The sequence below is a fragment of the Mus pahari genome, chromosome 3 (assembly GCF_900095145.1).
Source record: "Mus pahari chromosome 3, PAHARI_EIJ_v1.1, whole genome shotgun sequence".
NCBI lineage: Eukaryota > Metazoa > Chordata > Mammalia > Rodentia > Muridae > Mus > Mus pahari.
Genome location: NC_034592.1, coordinates 18,836,372 through 18,843,348, shown reverse-complemented (window position 1 = coordinate 18,843,348; position 6,977 = coordinate 18,836,372).

Genomic DNA, 6,977 nt, shown 5'->3' with positions numbered 1-6,977 from the left:
TTTTATTTTCTTGGTTTTTTTTTTTTTTTTTTTCTTCTGGGGTGGTTTTTTTTTTTTTTTTTTTTTTTGACTGAGAGATCAAGATAGAGAACATGGAGTTCTTGGAGGTGGGGCGGGGGGTGGGCCATAGTTAGAAGGATTTACCAGAGGGGAAAGAATGTGATCAAGATATATTGATTGAAAAATATTAAAAATAACTTTTAAAATGTATTTGTGAAAGCTCCCCAAACAAAACAACAGGCTGAGAGAAGGATCTGCTGGCTCTTAGTGAGATGCAAACGTGAAGACCTGAGTTCTGTCTCCCTTAAAATGAAACGGCGTGCCTGCTCTCCCAGAACTGAGGAGGTAGAGACAGGAAGATGATGCCAAGTGTAGCAAGATATTTTGTATCAAGGATGGCCAGGCCTGTGGTGAACACGTGAATCCTAGCAGTCCGGAGGTGCAGACTAGAGGATGGTTACAGTCCAGCCGGCTACCGCTGTCACAATAACGAAAGCCAGAAAAGCAACCAAAGGAAAAAGAGGAGGAGGAAGACATGGTGGGGTGGGGGTGGGGACCAAATGTGGGCGGGGGTGGGAGAGGCAGGAGACAGATGGACTTGGAGGGGTGGGCAAAGCCTTAAATCAGCCAGGAGTGGATCTGGTCCTCTCTTCCTACTTCCTGCTGTCACAGAGGTGGAATTTTCTTTGGAAGCTTTGCATTTTTCCTGTTTTATGGCAGCCTTGTTCTGGTGAAATGTTCATTGTTCCCCTCCCTGACAGCAGAGCCGGGACCAAGCCTAGTCTTAACAGTCAGGCTGCAGCACAGTAAGCCCCCAGGAGGCCCCTGAACAGGCCTAGAATCCATACGACCTGCCTCACTCACACTTCCAGCTTCTACCCTACTCATCCACAAAAGGCCAGCAAGATGGCTGGCTGAGTACCCACCCACCATGCCAGCTCTGCTTCAGTCCCTGAAACCTACAGTAGAAGCAGAGAACTGACTCTCTGACCCCCACACACTGGCACAAGCGTGCCTGCGTTCATACCATGTGTCACTACGCCAAGCTTTTGAGACAGGGTTTCACTGTGTATCTCCACCGACCTGGAGATTTAGCTCCACCTCTGGCCCCAGCCTCCCGAGTGCAGAGACCGCAGGTGTGCAACACACCCCTTGTAGCCCATTTATTTCATATTCTGCACAAGTCTGTGGATAGGTGCGAGAGAAGCACAACTTCTTCCTGTTTGAGACTAAGGCTTAGGTACTCCCAGGGACTATTATGGCTGGCTTGCAAAGGCACTGGGAGAGCAAGGATGAACTTCCAGATGTCAAGAGTCCCAGCCAACCAACAAGAAGTTACTGGGCTGCAATTGCTCAGTCTCTTCAAAACAAAACATTTATTTTTATTTTATGTGTATGAGTGCAAGTATGTGCACCATGTGCGCGTTTTGTGTTCAAAGAGATCAGAAGAGGACATCAGATCCCCAGGAACTGAACTGTGGAACGCATGTGGATGCTGAGAACTGGGGGCCTCAGGTCTCTGCAAGAGCTGCAGGTGCTCTTAACCAGTAAGCTACCATGCCAGCCCCTCGCTGCCACCTTTTCTTGTCAAGCCAAGGTCTCATGTAACCTAGCTTTGCCTTGAACTCCATATGTAGCCAGCGATGACCTCAAACTCCTCATCCTCCTGCCTCCATTTTCCAAGTGCTGGGCATAGGGGATATTCTGTCTTGACATGTATCTGCCAAGCACGTAGTCCAGTTGACCGACCCTCTCCTTTTGGCTCTGGCATGTGTCTATCAGAAGATACATGTTTTTAAAGACAGGTATAGTGGTGTGTACCTTTAATCCCAGCATTCAAGAGGCAGAGGCAGGTGGACCTGAGTTTTAGGCCAGCCTGGTCTACAGAGTGAATCCAGGACAGCCAGGTGAAGTGGAAACTTAAGGATTCTTAGGAGAGTCAGTTGGTGTTGGATGGTGTTTTGCTGGGGCAACCACGTGATGAAACGTTTCATTGACGTGGACACAGGTGAAAGGCTCAGGCAGACTCGTGAAGGAACGTTTAGCTGAAGCAGGCACAGGTGAAAGGGTGTTCTGCTAAAGGAAGCACGTGAAAGGACACATGAAGGATTCTTTGCAAGGACACGCATGTATTGGTTCAGACTCCATTGTGTAGTTGAGCTGCATTTGTCAGGACTCCATAGAGAGAAACGCACCTAAAAACTTCTGGTGCTGTGCTGCAGTTTCTTGCCACTTTCTGAGACTCGGGTTGATTGGCAGAGTGATGCCAGCTGAGACAGACGTGTGCTGAGGACAAACATCACGTGATGTTTGGAGGGCGTATAAATAGAATTCAATGACCAGTGATGGAGGCTAAGCTTGACTTAATTATAAAATGCTAGCTGTGCCGTGTCCGTAGCTGTACCGTGTCCGTTGGTCTCGCGTCTTTGCTGATCTTCCTGAGAGAGGCCCAGCTGAGAACTTTTCCTAGTGTTCCTCCAGCTCCCTCCTACTGACTCCTTCCAAGCCTGAGGCCTGCCTGTCTCTGCTAGGTAGTGCCACCGCTGCTGATTCTTGTTTGCTATCCCAACTCTACCGAACTAGAGTGCTGGTGTATCTGTGAGGTGTTTGCAAGTGGACTGAGCTACCTCTGTGAACTGATTTCCAAACAACACAGATGGGAGTTGTTCCAGAAAACCATGTTTAAACAGGTCCACATCCCCTGTATTCTCTCTTTTCCACTACCTCTGGTGGGTGTTGGGCTAAAAAGGAGGTTAAAGTGTTTAAGAATCATCATTAAAAATAGGCATTGAAAAAATTAAAGTTACAGCCAGGGCTACACAGAGACCCACGGTTACTTTTGTTGAGACAGGAACTGGCTATAGGCCTGGCTGGTTTCCTTGCTGCATAGAGCAGTTCAGTCTTGAGCTTGTGCTAGCCCTCGGTCCTCTACCTCCTGAAGTTTGACTTACATTGTTGTGTCTGGGAAAGGATGTGTTGCTGAGTTAAGCAGCAGGCTTAAGGATATTTGCCGTTTACCCCCTGAAACAAGCAAAGGGTACACAGGGGTTCCACAGGGGTCATTTCATGAGCAACTGGGTGGACGTTGAGATGAGTAGGAAGCCCTATAACCAGATGCAGAAAAATGAGAGCAGAGGGACTGGCAAGATGGTTCAGTGGGTAGAGACACTTGCCTCCAAGCCTGACAACCTGCTTGATTCTGGGGTTCACTCACATGGTGGAATGGGAGAACAGAACCCAGCAACTTTGATCTCTCTGCACAAGGTGTCATACCTGTGTGCCCCTACACAAGCAGGTACCCCACCCCCAGTAATAAAGTTGAAATAAAATAAGAAAAACTAGACCCAAGAATTTATTAGACATAGAAACTGAGAAAAGGGTGTGACCATGTCACCTTGACCCCATAAAGAGGACACCAGCCACCTAGTGCTGTGGTGATGTTCTAGCATGCTCTCCTGTTGCTGTGGTAGCTTGCTTAGCCCCAAACCAACAGGAGTAGAAAAGAGTCTATTGGCTTACACTTCCAGGTCACCAGTAGATAGGAACACAAGACCAGATGTGTAGAGAATCTTTGAGAGATAGCATAGTAGAGTCACAAAGTTCGGGATGACAAGTGACCAGGTCCAGGTGCCCTGAGGGGCGTGGGCTTTGTTGGAAGGCAGCAGGGTTGGCTCAGGCTGTCTCATTCCCTTCAACCTGCTGTGATTGTTGATTTCCGTTGAGGGTTGTCAGAGCAGGAACTGAAGCAGAGGTCGTGGAAGACTGCCGCTTACTGTCTTGATCATTGATTTATGTTTAGCTGACTTCCTTATTTATTTATTTATTTATTTGCTGGGTTTTCTCTGTGTAGTCCTGGTTGCCCTGATCCTTATTCTATAGACTAGGCCTCTGCCTTCCAAGTGCTAGGCTTAAAGGCGTGCGCCACCACTGCCTGCCCAGCTAGCTTTCTTTTACGGCTTAGATGCATCTGCCTAGGGATGATGCCGCTCACAGTGGGCTGGGCCACATCAATCAGAGCGGTTTCTTATGATGGACATGACCACAGACCAGTCTGATCTGGAAAGTTCCTCAACTGAGTTATTCTCTTCCCAGGTGGCTTTTGGCTATGTTCGTTGATAATAAAAATCAACCAGTAGCGATGACAGTCTGTCAGCTGACCACCTGGTATATTGAAGGTCCCATAGGCAGAGAACCTCTTACTGCTCCAGGGGCTTCAACTCTGCTCAGGCCTCACTGTTGAGCTGCCAATCCACTCTCTCATTCATCCTTCTGTATACATCTGGACAAGTTCTGACTCTCACCTCTGTGGCCTCCACAGTCCTGCACCTGAGGTCTACAGTCACAAGGCTGGCTCAGACCTGTGGTCCTAGGGCTTGATTTGATGACAGTGTCTGTAACAGGGCTTCCCCTTAGCTGACACTCACCCCACCAGCTTTATCTGTTTCTTCCCAGGCCCCTTGTTGAATTCTTTGAACTCTGCTGTGCCCTTTTTGACTTTTTGCAGTCATTCCGTGTGATGTGTCATCTGAGTTGATATTAATAACTAAGATCAGACTAAAAGCCTTCAATTAGCTGTCAAGGGTGTCAGGACTCCCAGGCAAACCACTGCCAAGAAACCCACAGTCCCTTGTGCTTATCAATATTAAGTACATTACAACATTGTGATGCTGAGCGGTGGCACACACCTTTATCCCAGCACTGAGGAGGCAGAGGCAAGCGAATCTCTGTGCATCCGAGGCCAGCCTGGTCTCTAGAGTTCTAGGACAGCCAGGGCTACACAGAGAAACCCTGAGAGACAGAGGGATGGGGCAAGGAAGATTCTGCCCATATCTTGGTTCAGCTGCCAGGATCTCATTGAGATGCTAGGACACAAGGGGTGCAGCATGCTAAGCCCCGGTGGCTGGCTCTGTCAAGAGCACCTATGGGATAAAGAGCCCACACATTATCATCCTTCAGACTGCGAGGCTGGCCTCTTAGGGACCACACAACACTGAGGGGCCAGGACTGCCCTGTCTGAGAGACCTGTGTAGGGGTGACTGACCCAGGTAAGAAAGGCCCTACAAGCCGGGCGTGGTGGCGTACGCCTTTAATCCCAGCACTCGGGAGGCAGAGGCAGGCGGATTTCTGAGTTCGAGGCCAGCCTGGTCTACAGAGTGAGTTCCAGGACAGTCAGGCCTACACAGAGAAACCCTGTCTCGAAAAACCAAAAAAAAAAAAAAGAAAAGAAAAGAAAGGCCCTCCAACAAGGGGTGGGGATATACAGTTGCTCTGCCATTGATGGTGCTCTGGTTAGATTCTCTCAAGCTTTAGAGCCTCCGTACATTTACTTTAACTCTGTGCTCAAGAGGGCTGTCTGTCTGGACAATTCAGCTGGGCATTTCAGGCTTGGAATTGTCTGTGCCCAGGACTGCAGTGAGAAGCTTCATGGGAGCTAGAACTGCAGAGGGTGGTTGGTTGTGTCTGGCATGGTTGGGGGGGGGACACATAACCACTCCTTTTTCTTATCAAGCTTCCTGTTTTCTTTTGTAGCCTCAGGCAGATGAGAAGGAGCTTCATTATCAGGAAACTGCCCCAGGACATCTGCACTGCTCAGCTAGTGGCTTAGGGCTTCCAAAGGAGGTATGCAGGTGAGCAAGACCAAAGCCCAGCTGCTCACCCCTGGAGGAGCTGTTGAGCAGTAGCCTAGCCCTCTGGCCCTGGCCACCTGCCACTGTCCTTCAGAAGTTAGTAGGTCACCTGTCCAGGAGAGGCTTGGGGGCTGGGCTGCTCTTGTGAGTAACATGAAGCACATGTAATCATCTCCGCATCACAGGAGGTGCTGAGGCAGGAGGATTGCTGAAAGTTTGTGACCAGCTGGACTATATTACAGAGTAAGACCCTGCCTCACAAAGAAGAGGAAGAGGGAGGAAAGGAGAAGGGGTGAGGATGAGGACGAAGGACGGCAAGCCAAGCAGACTGTGTCTTCCAAAGGTACTTAGGGAGCTGATGCAGGATCACAGTTTAAAGCCCTCCTGGACTGCAGAGCTAGGTCCAAGGCAGCCTAGAAAATTTAGTGAGACCCTCTCTCAAAACAAAGTTAGAAAGAAAGAAAGAAAGAAAGAAAGAAAGAAAGAAAGAAAGAAAGAAAGAAAGAAGTGTCGGGTGGGGTCATAGTTCAATGGTAGAGCACTGTATAGTGTCTGTGAGGTGTCACAGGTTCATTGCCCAATAACTGGGGAAGAGATAATGTGTATACACCAAAGTTTCCAGAGAAACCCACAGCCGTGTTAAAGATTTAACAAAGCTGATTGACTAGTGATTATGGGAAGTTGGAATGTCGAAGGTCCAAAGCCACAGTTTGAAGGGCTCTCTATGGATCCTGAGTAGTAAGCGATTCATTGACCATCCCTGTGCACAGCCCCACATGTGTCAGCCTCTCAGGTGCTGAGATTTCGGGGTGACTCACTACACCCCACTTACTGCTTGACCTTTTCTGTTTCACGTGGCTTCAAGTCCTCAAGATCCAGCTGTTAGAACTCCCCCTCCTTTTGTAAAAGATTTATTGATTTGTATTTTATGCGTGCAAGAGTGTTCTTCCTGCTGGAATATTGGTGCACCGTGTACATGCAGTGCTCACAGAGGCCAGCAGAGGGCATCAGACTCCTCAGAACTGGAGTTACAGATGGTTGTGAGTCACCATGTGGGTGCTGAGACTTCAATCTGGATCCTCTGCAAGAGCTGTCAGTGCTCTTAACCACTAGGCCATCTCTCCAGGCTTCTCTTTCTTGTTTTTGAGACAGGGTCTCATGTAGTGCAGACTGGCCTGGAACTCTCGATGCTCTTGCCTCAGCCTCTTGAGGTTGAGATTTCAAGTGTGAGCCATCAGGCCTTGCTGTCATAGGCTTCTTGTTGGGGAAAATAGGTTGGGGAAAATCTCTAGTTGCTAAAATCTTATCATGTCCTCTATCGATGAGGTAAAGCCCAGAGAGGTTGAGCAG